Raw genomic sequence first — 16,406 nt, forward strand, 5'->3', positions numbered from 1 at the left:
AGGTCTCAAAAGACCTAAGAAGGTCCTGTAGATCTTTGTTGGTGGAAAGATCCAAGCCTCTGTGGCGGAAAACCGCTGCCAACATACTTCTGTAACCCTTAATCGTAGGAGCTGAAAGGGATCTTACGTTCCTTAGATGTAACAGGAAGTCAGCAATCTGGGTTACAGTGGTACTGGATGAGGAAACTGCATTGGCCTTGTACCAGCTTCGGAAGACTTCCCCTTTAGACTGATAGACTCTGAGAGTGGATGTCCTCCTTGCTCTGGCAATCGCTCTGGCTGCCTCCTTCGAAAAGCCCCTAGCTCTTGAGAGTCTTTCGAAAGTCTGAAGGCAGTCAGACGAAGAGCGTGGAGGTTTGGATGTACCTTCTTTACGTGAGGTAGACGTAGAAGGTCCACTCCTAGAGGAAGAGTCCTGGGAATGTCGACCAGCCATAGCAGTAACTCTATGAACCATTCTCTCGCGGGCCAGAGCGGAGCCAACCAACGTCAGCCGTGTCCCTTTGCGAGAGGCGAACTTCTGAAGTACCCTGTTGACAATCTTGAACGGCGGGAATGCATACAGGTCGAGATGGGACCAATCCAGCAGAAAAGCATCCACGTGAACTGCTGCTGGGTCTGGAATCGGAGAACAATACAACGGGAGCCTCTAGGTTATCGAGGTAGCGAACAGATCTATGGTTGGCTGGCCCCACAGGGCCCAAAGTCTGCTGCAAACATTCTTGTGAAGGGTCCACTCTGTGGGGATGACCTGACCCTTCCGGCTAAGGCGATCTGCCATGACATTCATATCGCCCTGAATGAACCTCGTTACCAGCGTGAGCTTTCGATCTTTTAACCAGATGAGGAGGTCCCTTGCGATCTAGAACAACTTCCACGAATGAGTCCCTCCCTGCTTGGAGATGTAAGCCAAGGCTGTGGTGTTGTCAGAGTCCACCTCCACCACCTTGTTAAGCTGGAGGGACTTGAAGTTTATCAAGGCCAGATGAACCGCCAACAGCTCCTTGCAATAGATGTGAAGTGTCCTTAGCTCCTGATTCCATGTTCCCGAGCATTCCTGTCCGTCCAAAGTCGCACCCCAGCCCGTGTCTGATGCGTCAGAGAAGAGACGGCGGTCGGGTTTCTGAACAGCCAAAGGTAGACTTCCTTGAGAAGAAAGCTGTTCTTTCACCACGTGAGAGTAGACCTCCTCTCTTCGGAACAGGAACTGAGATCGTCTCTAGCGTCATGTCCTTTATCCAGTGAGCCGCTAGATGATACTGAAGGGGGCGGAGGTGGCGTCTCCCTAACTCGATGAACAGGGCCAGCGATGAAAGTGTCCCTGTTAGACTCATCCACTACCTGACTGAGCATCGGTTCCTTCTCAGCATGCTCTGGATGCAATCTAGGGCTTAGTAGATCCTTGGGGCCGACGGAAAAGCCCGAAAAGCTCGACTCTGAAGATCCATACCCAGGTAGACAATGGTCTGGGATGGGACGAGCTGGGACTCCTCAAAATTGACCAGGAGGCCCAGTTCCTTGGTCAGATCCATAGTCCATCCGAGAATCTCCAGACAGCGACGACTTGTGGGAGCTCTTAAAAGCTAGTCGTCTGACGGAGCCGGACACAAGATCATGGTACTGCTGCACAGTCTGTGAACTGTCAACCATGGGGAAGCGAGCAAGTACAGCGACAACCCGAAGCTGTCTAGACTGTCTGGGTCGTACAGACAACTCCTTATCGGGTTGCTGAGGTTGCCGCACTGCGTCACAACAAGTCACTTCTGCTGGTTGTTGAACGTCTTCCCAGTGACACACTGACTCCGTAAACAAAAAATCCTCTAACAAGGACTAAGCTTGGACTGCATGTCTTGCAACAAAGCTCAAGGTCTATGGGAGCAGGTGTGGTAACAGACGGGGTTAGCGACTGAAGTGGAACCATTACCCTCCCTGGAAGCATGTTATGCTTAAATAAAAGTCCATAGGAGGCTAAGCAGCTAAAGGCTCCTCTCCAAAAGACAGAGTCCTCAAGGGAATATCAGAAGGAGGGAGAATAGCACTTTCTCATCTACAGGAACCATATCCGAGAAAAGCTAAGTTCTCTCAGTGAGGGTTTCACTGGTGCAAAAGCAGCAGACTAGAAGGCAACGTTATGAAACTGCTTGACAGTCTAGTGAGTTGGCAACAACCAAAGATGTGTGACTGAGGAGCATGCGGTAAGGTATGCAGAGCATGCTGTATGCAGAGCATGCTGTATGTAGAGCATGCTGTAAGGTAAGCAGAGCATGTTGCATGGCGTGCGGCTTATGCTGCATGGGATGAGGCTCATGCTGCATGGGATGAGGCTCATGCTGCATGGTATGAGGCTCATGCTGCATGGGATGAGGCTCATGCTGCAAGGGATGAGGCTCATGCCGCATGCGTTGAGGAGGATGCCGCATAGTATGAGGCTCCTGCCTCATGGGTTGAGGCGGTTGCCGCATAGCATGAGGCTCCTGCCTCATGGTTTGAGGAGGATGCCGCATAGCATGAGGCTCCTCATAGCATGAGACTCCTGCCTCATGGGTTGAGGAGGATGCCGCATAGCATGAGGCTCCTGCCTCATGGGTTGAGGAGGATGCCGCATAGCATGAGGCTGCCTCATGGGTAGAGGAGGTTGCCGCATAGCATGAGGCTCCTGCCTCATGGGTTGAGGAGGATGCCGCATAGCATGAGGCTCCTGCCTCATGGTTTGAGGAGGATGCCGCATAGCATGAGGCTCCTGTGAGGTTCCTGCCTCAAGAGTTGCGTCTGCCTCAAGGGTTGAGGAGGTAGCTGCGCAGAGAGAGGCTCATGCTGTGAAGAATGCGGTTGCTGCATGCGTTGAGGCGGCTGCCTCATAGCATGAGGTTCCTGCCTCAAGAGTTGCGTCTGCCTCAAGGGTTGAGGAGGTGGCTGCGCAGAGAGAGGCTCTTGCCTCAAGAGTTGAGGTTCTTGCCTCAAGAGTTGAGGTTCTTGCCTCAAGAGTTGAGGCTCTTGCCTCAAGAGTTGAGGCTCTTGCCTCAAGAGTTGAGGTTCTTGCCTCAAGAGTTGAGGTTCTTGCCTCAAGAGTTGAGGTTCTTGCCTCAAGAGTTGAGGCTCTTGCCTCAAGAGTTGAGGTTCTTGCCTCAAGAGTTGAGGTTCTTGCCTCAAGAGTTGAGGTTCTTGCCTCAAGAGTTGAGGCTCTTGCCTCAAGAGTTGAGGTTCTTGCCTCAAGAGTTGAGGCTCTTGCCTCAAGAGTTGAGGTTCTTGCCTCAAGAGTTGAGGCTCTTGCCTCAAGAGTTGAGGTTCTTGCCTCAAAAGTTGAGGCTCTTGCCTCAAGAGTTGAGGTGGTTGCCGCATAGCATGAGGCTCCTGCCTCAAGGAAAGTGGAGGTTGCTGCATAGCGCTGGTACCTGGCAACTCCCAATGCGGCAGCTCACGCATGGAGGCAGGAGGAGCCTCAACATCATACGTCTGGCAGGGTGGACTGCGCAGAGGTGGAGGAGCGCTCGCAGGAGGAGGTGTGCTAACCTTCTCTGCCTGAAACTCCTGCATCAACACCGCAAGCTGAGACTGCATTGTCTGCAGCATAGACCACTAGAATTTAAGAAAGACAACAACAAACGGAGCTACTGTCCGTTGAGACTGAGGGTCTAAAACAGCTGGTGCGGCAACAGACGGAGGTACTGCCTGTTGCGATACCACCTTGCCTCTCTGGGAGGTGTGCAGTTGTCGTACTGCAGCAAGTCCGAACTGACCCAGTGCTAATGGCACCACCTAGGAGTTTGACTTGCGCGGAAGGGACCGACTTGCACTTAAAAGCTGCAAGATTTGGTCCATGGTTTCTGCGAGAAACCTCTTCCGCAGACGAGGAAAAAAGAGCTCTCTCGTCTTTGTGTGGGTGGGGTGATCACGTCGGCTACGTGAGTTGGTTACACCCGAAACCACGGAGGGAAACGTCTGTTCGTCGATCAAGGCCTGATGAACCCATAAGTCCTTCGACGTTACTTCTCCCCTGCTTGGGAGCTTGTAAGAGGTCCCAGACTAGGCGAACAACTGGCACGAACAGACGAACCCTCGAACGCAACACTGTAACACTTTGCGCTTATCACTTTATCACTTTTGATTTTCTGTTTGCACTTATTTCACTGAACTCGAAACTTTAAGTGGTTTGTACCTGAAACACGCAATTCTATCCTTCATTAAAAGTTAGTAATTGCGAAAACAGTATTACAATGTAACAGAAAAACATAATGAAAGATAAATAATTCAGTGGCTGGAAAAGAGACTAAACACTAGATCAAATAAACTACGTTTAAAACCTCTCACCGCATAAAGCCTGAGAACAAGAATAAAACTCTAGAAACGTTTACCTTCTTCCCCTAAAGAGACTAGGGAGAAGAGCAAAAACGATAACAACGTTACCCGCTTGAACGAAACGTTTATCCTCCTCTCTCTCCCTCCGTCTCTATCTCTCTCTCTCTCTCTCTTGACTTAGAACCTGAGAGATGAGCCCAATTATATATATCGTTAAAACATATTATTGTTAAAGGAAAAAAACTGAAAGATTTCCCAAATAAAAAGTTCCTTTATTAGAATTAAAACCATTTAAGCTAAGAAAGAATGAACAAAACGATAGAATCGTTCTACTCTTACTGCAACGTGACACCGTGAATACTCTCTCTCTATCGTAACGATAGAGCGCAAGTTGAACGTTCTGAACGTCAACAACTGCAGAGACAAAACAAAACGTTAGTTCAACTTTGAAAACAGTACGAGACTATCAAAGAAATTCTTTCAAAAACATTAAAATAGCATAATATGTTAACAGGTAAAAACGAAATGACGGGCTCAATGTTAATTAACTTCGGTTCCAAGAAAAGACCGCCTACTATTAGGAAAGGTCGAATATAAACAAATATAAAAATTAATTTTAATAAGTTTATAATAAAAGGAAGTTAATCGAAGAGGCCTATAAAAGGCGGAGAGATATAAAATAAATCTATAACTTTTGTTAAGCAAAATTAAGAAAGAGAGTCTATACTCTCTTCGACACCAACACTTCCGTCTAAGGGAAGGGTCGGCCATTAAAAGTGAAAGAGAGTTCATACTCTCTTCGTCACCAAAATTAAATAAAAAATTAAATCAAATTAATTCCAAAAACTTGCTAAGCTAATGATAAAGCTTCCTGAATAGCGAAGGCTAAACTCTAGAGCAAATACATCACCAAATCGTGAGCAATAACTCCAGAATCAACAGCGTATCCATGTAGGTCTAGCCGGAGGCACGACAGAGGAAAAATTGAGGTGGTGTTGACAAGAAGTGCTGGAGTACCTGACCACAGATGGCGCTGTGGTGTTCACCCCCACCTGTATAGCGATCGCTGGCGTATCCCGACCGTAGATTTCTGTCGGCAACAGAGTTGACAGCTACATGATTATCGGGTAAGATTAATATTGAAAAAATTAAGATTTATTAAATGAAATGGCCCACTGCCTTATATCAGAGAAATGAATCTGGATAAGGCATCCCTTGTGATGAAAGCAAGATTAAATATGTTCAACTTAAAAGCAAATTTCAGGGGAAAATATGATGATAATTTGTGTGACTTGTGCAAAGAGGAAGAAGACACTACCGAACATGTTATTTTTATTAGTAAAATAAATTTTTGAATATACTTACCCGATAATCATGTAGCTGTCAACTCCGTTGCCCGACAGAATTCTATGGAGGGATACGCCAGCTATCACAATACTAGAAGGGGGTGTACTTACCAGCGCCACCTGTGGCCAGGTACTCAAGTACTTCTTGTTGACACCTCCTCAATTATTCCTCGGTCCACTGGTTCTCTCTGGGGAGGAAGGGAGGGTCGATTAAATCATGATTATCGGGTAAGTATATTCAAAAATTTATTTTACTAATAAAAATAACATTTTTCAATATTAAACTTACCCGATAATCATGTAGCTGATTCACACCCAGGGGGGTGGGTGAAAACCAGTGTACAAGATTAAAGGATAGCTAAGTATCCCATATTTCATATAACAGTTATCTCAAATAACAATGAAATAATAAGTACCTGGTAAGGAAGTCGAATTGAACCGTTACTCTGCCTCTTTTTTAAGTTCGTCTTCCTTACTGAGCGCAGCGTTCCTCTTGGAGGCTGAATCAACCCAAAGGTGCCAAAGTATATGGGGTTGCAACCCCTACTAAAGGACCTCTACAAAACCTCTAACCCAGGCGCTTCTCAAGAATGAATAGACCACCCGCCAAATCAAAAGGATGCGGAAGGCTTCTTAGCCTACCGTAACAACCATAAAAAAAACAATAAAAGCATTCAAGAGAAAGGTTAAAAAAGGTTATGGGATTAAGGGAATGTAGTGGCTGAGCCCTCACCTACTACTGCACTCGCTGCTACGAATGGTCCCAGGGTGTAGCAGTTCTCGTAAAGAGACTGGACATCTTTCAGATAAAATGATGCAAACACTGACTTGCTCCTCCAATAGGTTGCATCCATTATGCTCTGCAGAGAACGGTTTTTATTAAAGGCCATCGAAGTAGCTACGGCTCTTACTTCGTGGGTCCTTACCTTCAGCAATGCCAGGTCTTCCTCCTTTAAGTGAGAGTGGGCTTCTCTAATCAGAAGCCTTATATAATATGAAACCCCATTCTTGGACATGGGCCTCGAAGGTTTCTTGATGGCACACCATAAGGCTTCTGACTGTCCTCGAATAGGTTTAGACCTCTTAAGATAAAATTTGAGAGCTCTGACAGGGCAAAGAACTCTCTCTAGTTCGTTACCTACCATGTTGGAGAGGCTAGGTATTTCAAACGATCTAGGCCAAGGACGTGAAGGAAGTTCGTTCTTTGCTAGGAATCCAAGCTGAAAAGAACATGTTGCAGATTCGGTCGTGAAACCAATGTTCTTGCTGAAGGCATGAACCTCACTGACTCTCTTAGCTGTTGCAAGGCAGACGAGAAAGAGAGTCTTGAGGGTAAGGTCCTTGAAGGAAGCTGACTGGAGAGGTTCGAACCTAGGAGACATAAGGAACCTTAAGACTACGTCTAGGTTCCAGCCTGGAGTGGATAGACGACGCTCTTTAGACGTCTCAAAAGACTTAAGAATGTCTTGAAGGTCCTTGTTGGAAGAAAGGTCCAAACCTCTGTGGCGGAGAACTGAAGCCAACATACTCCTATATCCTTTAATCGTAGGGGCTGAAAGGGATCTCTCATTCCTAAGATGTAGAAGGAAGTCAGCTATTTGGGTCACAGAGGTATTGGTAGAGGATATTGAATTGGCTCTACACCAGCTTCGGAAGACCTCCCACTTAGACTGGTAGACTCTACGAGTGGAAACCCTTCTCGCTCTGGCAATCGCACTGGCTGCCTCCTTCGAAAAGCCTCTAGCTCTAGCGAATCTTTCGACAGTCTGAAGGCAGTCAGCCGAAGAGCGTGGAGGTTTGGGTGCAACCTGTCTACGTGAGGTTGACGTAGAAGGTCCACTCTTAGAGGTAGAGTCCTGGGGATGTCGACTAGCCATTGAAGTACCTCTGTGAACCATTCTCTTGCAGGCCAAAGGGGAGCAACCAGCGTCAGCCGTGTCCCTTCGTGCGAGAGGAATTTCTGCAGAACTTTGTTTATTATCTTGAACGGTGGGAATGCGTACAGGTCGAGATGGGACCAGTTCAGTAGAAAAGCATCCACATGAACTGCTGCAGGGTCTGGAACAGGGGAACAGTACAGCGGAAGTCTCTTGGTGATGGAGGTGGCAAACAGATCTATGGTAGGCTGACCCCACAAGGTCCAAAGTCTGTTGCACACACTCTTGTGGAGGGTCCATTCCGTGGGAATGACCTGATTCCTTCTGCTTAGGCGATCTGCTGAGACGTTCATATCGCCCTGAATGAACCTCGTGACCAGAGTGAGGTTTAGACCTCTTGACCAAATGAGGAGGTCCCTTGCGATCTCGTAGAGGCTCCTCGAATGGGTCCCTCCTTGCTTGGAGATGTAAGCCAAGGCTGTGGTATTGTCTGAGTTCACCTCCACCACTTTGCCTAGCAGGAGGGACTTGAAGTTCAACAGGGCTAAATGAACTGCTAGTAGCTCCTTGCAGTTGATGTGGAGTAATCCCTGTTCTTCGTTCCACGTTCCCGAGCATTCCCGTCCGTTCAAGGTCGCACCCCAGCCCGAGTCCGATGCATCTGAGAAGAGATGAAGATTGGGGGTCTGAATAGCCAACGATAGACCCTCCCTGAGAAGGAGGTTGTGCTTCCACCACAGGAGAGTGGTCTTCATCTCTTGGGTAATTGGGATAGAGACTGCTTCGAGAGTCGAACCCTTGTCCCAATGAGCTGCAAGATGGAATTGAAGAGGGCGGAGGTGGAGTCTCCCTAGCTCGACGAACAGGGCCAGTGATGAAAGGGTCCCTGTGAGACTCATCCACTGTCTCACCGAGCAACTGCTCCTCTTCAGCATGCTCATGATGCACTCTAGGGCTTGGCTTATCCTGGGGGCCGAAGGAAAAGCCCGAAAATCCTGACTCCGAATCTCCATTCCCAGGTACACAATGGATTGGGAGGGAATGAGTTGAGACTTTTCTATGTTGACTAATAGACCCAGTTCTCTGATTAAGTCTAAAGTCCAATTGAGATTCTCCAGACAGCGACGACTCGTGGAGGCTCTCAACAGCCAGTCGTCCAAGTAGAGGGAGGCTCTGATGTCCGATAAGTGTAGGAATTTTGCTATATTCCTCATCAGATGAGTAAAGACCATAGGAGCTGTGCTTAGGCCAAAACACAGGGCTTGGAATTGGTAGACAACCTTTCCGAAAACGAATCTCAGGAAAGGTTGGGAGTCTGGATGAATAGGAACGTGAAAGTAGGCATCTTTCAAGTCCAACGAGACCATCCAGTCCTCCTGCCTGACCGCTGCTAAGACCGACTTCGTCGTCTCCATCGTGAACGTCTGCTTGGTGACATACGCGTTGAGCGCGCTGACGTCCAGCACCGGTCTCCAACCTCCTGTCTTCTTGGCCACAAGAAAGAGACGGTTGTAGAAGCCCGGGGATTGATGGTCCCGGACTATAACCACTGCCTTCTTCTGCACAAGTAGCGACACCTCCTGGTGCAATGCTAGCCTCTTGTCCTCTTCTTTGTAGTTGGGAGAGAGGTTGATGGGTGATGTGGTCAGAGGTGGTTTGAGGCAGAATGGAATCCTGTAACCGTTCCTCAGCCAACTGACAGACTGGGCGTCTGCACCTCTCTTCTCCCAGGCTCGCCAGAAGATCTTGAGCCTGGCTCCTACTGCTGTCTGGAGATGCGGAGAGTCAGTGTTTACCTTTAGATGTCCTGGAGCCTTTCCTGGACTTGCTCCTGAAAGAGTCTGGACGGGAGCTTCCTCGGCTGGGGGCTCTACCACGAAAGGGCGGTATGAACCTCGTCGCAGGGGTATCAGCCACTGGTGAGCGATAAGTCTTGGGGACTGAGGTAGTAACCTTAGACTTACGAGCCGATGAGGCTACAAGATCGTGTGTGTCCTTTTGTATCAGGGCAGCAGACAAGTCCTTAACCAGCTCTTCAGGGAAGAGGAACTTCGAGAGCGGAGCAAAAAGGAGTTGTGACCTTTGGCAAGGTGTAATGCTGGGGGAAAGGAAGGTACACAGCTGTTCCCTTTTCTTCAAAACCCCTGATACAAACATCGACGCAAGCTCACCAGATCCATCCCTAATGGCCTTATCCATGCAGGACATTAATAGCATGGCAGAATCCTTGTCCGCAGGAGAGGTCTTCTTGCTGAGGGCCCCCAGGCACCAGTCAAGAAAGTTGAACATCTCAAATGCTCTAAACAGTCCTTTCAGTAAGTGATCAAGGTCTGAGAAGGTCCAGCAAACCTTAGAGCGCCTCATTGCAGTTCTCCGAGGCGAGTCCACCAGACTTGAGAAGTCAGCCTGGGCAGAGGCAGGTACTCCCAAGCCTGGTGCTTCTCCTGTGGCATACCAAACGCTCGCTTTCGAAGTGAGCTTGGTCGGCGGGAACATGAAAGAAGTCTTGCCTAGGTGTTGCTTAGACTGCAGCCACTCCCCTAAGATCCTTAATGCTCTCTTAGAGGACCTTGCTAGGACTAGCTTGTTGTAAGCCCAGCGAAAACTCAGATGGCGGAGAGCGGGGAATAGCAGAGACAAAGTGGTCTGGGTAAACCTCCCTAAGCAGAACCAAGACCTTACGAAAGTCAATAGACTGTGGAGAAGGCTTGGATTCATCCAAGTCTGATGAGGGATCCAGGTGTGCCTCCTCATCATCAGACGCCTCATCACCAGAGTGTAGCGAAGGTATCGGACAAGAATGCTGAACAGCAGAGTCAGAACGAGTAGGCACAATAGTAGTGGTTTCCTCTTCAAGTAACTGTTGAGGGAGAACCTGAGGCTCAGACTGCAAAGGCTGAATAGCAGACGAAGCAGAAGGAAGGCGCATGGGTGGAGGAGGCTGACTCCTAGCATGAGCGGTTGAGCCCAAGGATTGCGCTTGCTGAGCGGTTGGTGGAAGCGGAGTAGCAAGTTCCTGTTCCTGTGGTGAGAGCGGAGCGTAATGAGGTTGAGGCTGCGCAGAACAAGGTAAATGTCTCGCAAGTTGAGGCTCCTGAGGCACAAGGCCAAGGTGTAGTGGAGCTTGCCTTGTGGATGGTTGAGCTCGCTGCAGCGAGAGCTGAGGAGACTGACTCATGGACGGGAGAGGTTGTTGTACCTCAGCCAAGAGTTGCACCACTGGTGGAGCAGCAAAGGGAGGCGGAGGAAGAGAGGTATAATCCTCCTGATCCCATAGCAAAGGTTGCCTTAAAGAAGGCGGAGGCTGAACACCACTGGGAACAGCAAACTCAGACCGTGGCTCAACATCGTACGCCTGGCAGGTGGTACTGCGATCAGGCGGAGCAAGCGCAGGCGGAGCGAGCGCAGGCGGAGGGAGAGTAGGCGGAGGCGGAGGAGCAACACTCTCAGCCCGACACTCACGCATCAAGTCCGAAAGCTGTGCTTGCATGGACTGTAGTAGAGTCCACTTAGGGTCGACAGTCGAGCTCTGTTGTGGCAGAACCTTACTCCTCTTGGGCGGAGTGCAGTCGACAGATGACTGCGGCGAGTCAGAGCTGAGCCAATGACTGCAACCTGGCTGAGCACTCGCGGACTGGACTCTGCGTTTAAGTGGTCTCGAGACCTGAGACCAACGTTTCTTCCCTGACAGATGATCAGCGGACGAGAAAAAGACGGGCTCAATCGTCTGCGGGTGGGAGTGACGGTCTTTGGAATACACGCCCGCAACCACCGAGGAAACTTCTGTGCGCCTAACAAGGCCTGCCGAACCCTTATGCCCTTCGACATTGCTTCTCCCCTGGGCATGGGAGCTTGCAAGAGGTCCCGGACTGGGAGGACGACTGGCTCGCACAGAAGAATCCTCACGCACCACACTGGCACTGACACTAGCACTTGGCACTGCACTGACACTAGCACTCGTCACAGCACTGGCACTAACTCCACCCACTGCACTCTTGACCTTAAGTTCCTTAACTTCGGCCATCAGAGACTTATGGTCACTTACCACTGACTCTACTTTATCGCCTAAGGCCTGAATAGCACGCAAAACAACAGACATATGAGGCGGAGGGCAAACAGTAGGTTCGGGGGTAGCCACTACAGGGGTAGGAAAAGGTAGGGGATCATGAGTTGAGGAAAACATTGAAGAGTGAGAACTCCTCCTCCTAACTCTACCTCTCTCTAACTTAGATGAATATTTTAAAAGACGGACAAATTCCAGTTCCGAAAGTCCGGCGCATTCCTCACATCGATTTTCTAACTGACAGGGCCTGTCCCTACAGTCAGAACAAGCGGTGTGAGGATCTACCGAGGCCTTCGGAATACGCCTATTGCAAGACCTACATCGTCTATGGGAGGGGGCTTGCGAAATGTCAGACATCTTGAATCCAAAGAGTTAGCCAAAGGGGTTTCCAAAATCAAGCAAAAGATCGTTAACCGTTAATCAGGACTATATAAAAGCTATCTAGCTAATATAAGAAGGTTTCCAGTAATGCGACAGCCGAAATCTGAGAGAATACTTCACCAATTAGCCGTGAACAAACTCGAAGATCATAAGCGTATCCCAGAACGTCTTGCCGGAAGCACGACAGAGGAATAATTGAGGAGGTGTCAACAAGAAGTACTTGAGTACCTGGCCACAGGTGGCGCTGGTAAGTACACCCCCGTCTAGTATTGTGATAGCTGGCGTATCCCTCCATAGAATTCTGTCGGGCAACGGAGTTGACAGCTACATGATTATCGGGTAAGTTTAATATTGAAAAATTTATTTTTATGCCCTAAATTAGGACAGCTAAAGAATGTAGAAATAAGTTTAGGTACGCTGAAAAATCCTAGCAGGGATCTGGCTGCATTTATAGGTAGGGCAATGCATATAAAAGAAGAGTTTAAGAAGTCCAAACTGATTACCACAATAGGTTGCCAAAACTGATGATAGCAAGGTGTTATCCTATCTAATTTCAAGGTAGAAGGGAATAAAAGTAAAGATTGAGAACCTCATTATGATATTAATTTATTTAAGGCACAGGTGATATAAACTTAATAACTATAATAAGAATAAGCTTAGGAGCTTTGCACCTATCTATAAAGAGATAGAGTGCCTGCAAACTTATTTTGCGGAGTGAGCAATAAGGAACCAGGAACCAGGGAGCAAAAGCTCGAAGCTGAGTATAGTTGTTCCAGGTTAAATCTGATCTTAGGTTAGGTTAGGTTAGGTTAGGTGGGTTTGTTAGGTTCTTACCCTTTTACAAATCTCATAAGTGTTAAATAATCATGTTTGGCCTGTTTTCAGCCAATTATATGAACCACATGTTTTTCCGAATGGTTTTCTAGTGCTTATTTTGCATTTCTGATCATTATTATTGCTGCATATCACTCATTTATGACATTTCCACCTGGCGTCCCCCATATTAGTCTTTATGTAATGGGGTCCAAAAATTCATGAACGGGTGGTTTGCCCCAATAATCATGGACAGAAATACTTAAAACCCAAGAAAACGAGTAAGAACCATATATGGTTCATATATTTGGCTAGAAATTAAAGTATCATATATTTACCAAAATAGGGTTGTTTGTATGATACCGGCCACCTGTATGTATATTGATGGCAGACTATGAATACGGCAATGTTAGGAGCCCATTAGCCACCCTGTTAGGTATGTAGGTAAGGACACGTCTTGTAGCTTAGGTTGGGTGGTGAAGTTTAGGTTAGTTGGTGTCCATTATCTGGGCTCGCTGGGAGAACTGCAGCTGATATACAAAGACTCCTTAAAATATATACACGTCACATACATATATGGCAAAAACTTTAAGGTAATTTCATTTCATAAAAAAAGCATTCGAGTTACCTCTAATCGGAGCACACTCAACTACGCCAAAACTCTATTTTTAGTTATCAAATCACAACCGAAAAGCAGTTTTAGAACTCACAAAAGAAATGAAAATCATCCCCCATGCAGATACCTTATTTGTTTTTCTTATGGCGAAGAGGGAAACCAATGTTTGGCAATTTTGTCCGGCTACAGAGTTACTGAATCACAAGATTCACAACAATAACAAATACTTCTTCTTCTCCCTTTTGAAACAGGAAAGTTGGGGTCAAACAGTCCACAGGGAAAATGGCACATTAAATGCGTGTGTGTGTGTGTATATATATATATATATATATATATATATATATATATATATATATATATATATATATATATATATATATATATATATATATATATCCTCCTACGCCTATTGACGCAAAAGGGCCTCGTTTAGATTTCGCCAGTCGTCAGTATCTTGAGCTTTTAATTCAATACTTCTCCATTCATCATTTCCTACTTCGCGTTTCATAGTCTTAAGCCATGTAGGCACGGGTCTTCCAATTTTTCTAGTACCTTGTGGAAAGTTTGGTAACTAATCTCTCTCGGGGAGTGCGAAGAGCATGTCCAAACCATCTCTATCTACCCGTCATCATGATCTCATCCACATATGGTACTCGAGTAATATCTCTTATAGTTTCATTTCTAATCCTGTCCTGCCATTTAACTCCCAATATCCCTCCGAGGGCTTTATTATCAAATCTACCAAATCTATTGGAAATTGTTTCCTTGTCATACCATGACTCATATTCATAGAGTAATACAGATCTCACTAAACTGATATATAGTCTGATTTTTACATGAAATTTTGGGTGATTTGATTTCCAAATTTTACTTAACCTAGCCATTGTCTGATTTGCTTTTTTCAATCTTTCACTTAACTCTAATTCTAAAGACCCCGTATTGGAGATCATTGTTCCTAAATACTTAAATGATTCTACCTCTTTCATCATTTCTCTTTCCAATGATATTTCATCTTCCATATACATATACATACATATATATATATATATATATATATATATATATATATATATATATATATATATATATATATATATATATATATATATATATATATATATATATATATATATATATATATATATATATATATATGTATATATATATATATATATATATATATATATATATATATATATATATATATATATATATATATATATATATATATATATATATATATATATATATATTTATATATATATATATATATATATATATATATATATATATATATATATATATATATATATATATATATTATATACATATATATATATATTATATATATATATATATATATATATATATATATTATATATATATATATATATATATATATATATATATATATATATATATATATATATATATATATATATATATATATATATATATATATATATATATATATATATATATATATAACGGATTTTGAGCGAAGCAAAAAATCTATTTTTGGGTGAGATAGCCATGTCGTTCTGATGGATGGTTCCTTCAGTAGCTTCCTAGGGTATATTTAACTACAGTGGATATTCCCAGAGAATTAAACTAAAGGTTATCACAGAATTCTAACTTCTGGTGCGAGTACCCTAAAGGTTTCCCTCTAGGATATCGTATATCAACAGGGGACGCATGTATTAACACACCACATAGCTGTCTGCACCCCATATAGAGTTAACACTTCGATATGGAAAGGTGGCTGAGTAACTGAGGAGCCGTTCCAAAGTTACTCTCATCCATGGCTACTTTTGGTACTCGAGAGGTAAACAAACGGGCGCCATTGCTAATTGACGTCACGTCCGTCCTCATCCTGAGCTCAGCTCCTACCAATCTCCGCGATACAGTAGGTCAGGGAGGGGCCTGAAAGGCTGAACTAGAATAGAAGGGAGGGTCCATCAGGACGACATGGCTATCTCACCCAAAAATAGATTTTTCGCTTTGCTCAAAATCCGTTTTTTGGGCTCAAGCCATGTCGTCCTGATGAAAGTGTACCAGAGAATTAATGTATCGTGGATTATTTCCCTTAATCCAAGTGCCAAGGGCTTCGAGTAATATTCCTATGGTCTGGAGACCGTAGAGACTATGACAATTTTAGTAATTGTCCTTACCAGAGATTCTACGATGAACTGGCTTCCTGCCCCCCTTGCAAAGAAGTCCTGGTGGACAAGAGGAATATCTCGAAGTGATCATTGAAGAACTACCCACCTGGTGGAGAGATCATGCTGGTCTCGGAGACAGATCAAAGGTTAATATTCGAGTAAGAATATTATCAATCATAGGTGAGTATATAATATAAATACTTATATTATTCTTTAGATCAGACAGGAAAGGGGTAAACGAAACTATAACGATCGTATATTTCCTAATAAGGAATAGGAGCGAAAGGAGACGCACATGAGAAATAAAATAGACATTTTATTTCTAAGATTGCAAGTCATAATAGAAGTAATTACCATAATGATTATAGAGTTTCATTACAATAATAATGAGTAATGTACGTAGAAAAATTAAAGACGGTGATCATGAGTCTGAAAAGGAAATTTCGCTTTTCAGCAACACAAGTTCCCCGGGGAACGCCAGTCTTTTGTAGTCCAAAATACACTCCATGCTCGAGAGCATGTGGCACACATGTAAAATTTCTATGACATTTCACCTTGATAAAGAACAGTTTATTAGAAATACTAAGTGTCCATGAAATCACTATGTATCACGATAGGGTCAACACAGGCACCCGTAGAGTTAGGTCCCAAATAACTCACTGTTCTATGCAGCTACCACGAGATGTTTCCCTTCGTGCGCCTGTTTTGTGTAGTGCTTGAAGAACACACGCGATGATTTCCAGCCTGTAAAGCTCTTGAGGCTTTCGAAATCCATATTCTGAAAAGTTCAGAGAAGAGGCGACTTACCTAGGATCGTGACCTGCGGGTGTACTGTCAGGATCCACTCTGCGA

General features: G+C 45.2%; 1 protein-coding gene across 1 annotated transcript in view; it reads right to left on the bottom strand.

The window, feature by feature from the left end:
• Positions 1-13,569, bottom strand: part of LOC137656682 (zinc finger protein 91-like) — a 430,152-nt gene extending 416,583 nt beyond the window's left edge. Inside the window, exon 1 of the mRNA XM_068390877.1 lies at positions 13,520-13,569. The gene's annotated coding sequence lies outside the window, so the exon portion shown is untranslated. The remainder of the gene's footprint in view (positions 1-13,519) is intronic.
• Positions 13,570-16,406: the final 2,837 nt, after the last annotated feature.

This window comes from Palaemon carinicauda, chromosome 17 (assembly GCF_036898095.1).
Source record: "Palaemon carinicauda isolate YSFRI2023 chromosome 17, ASM3689809v2, whole genome shotgun sequence".
NCBI classification, from domain to species: Eukaryota; Metazoa; Arthropoda; class Malacostraca; order Decapoda; family Palaemonidae; genus Palaemon; species Palaemon carinicauda.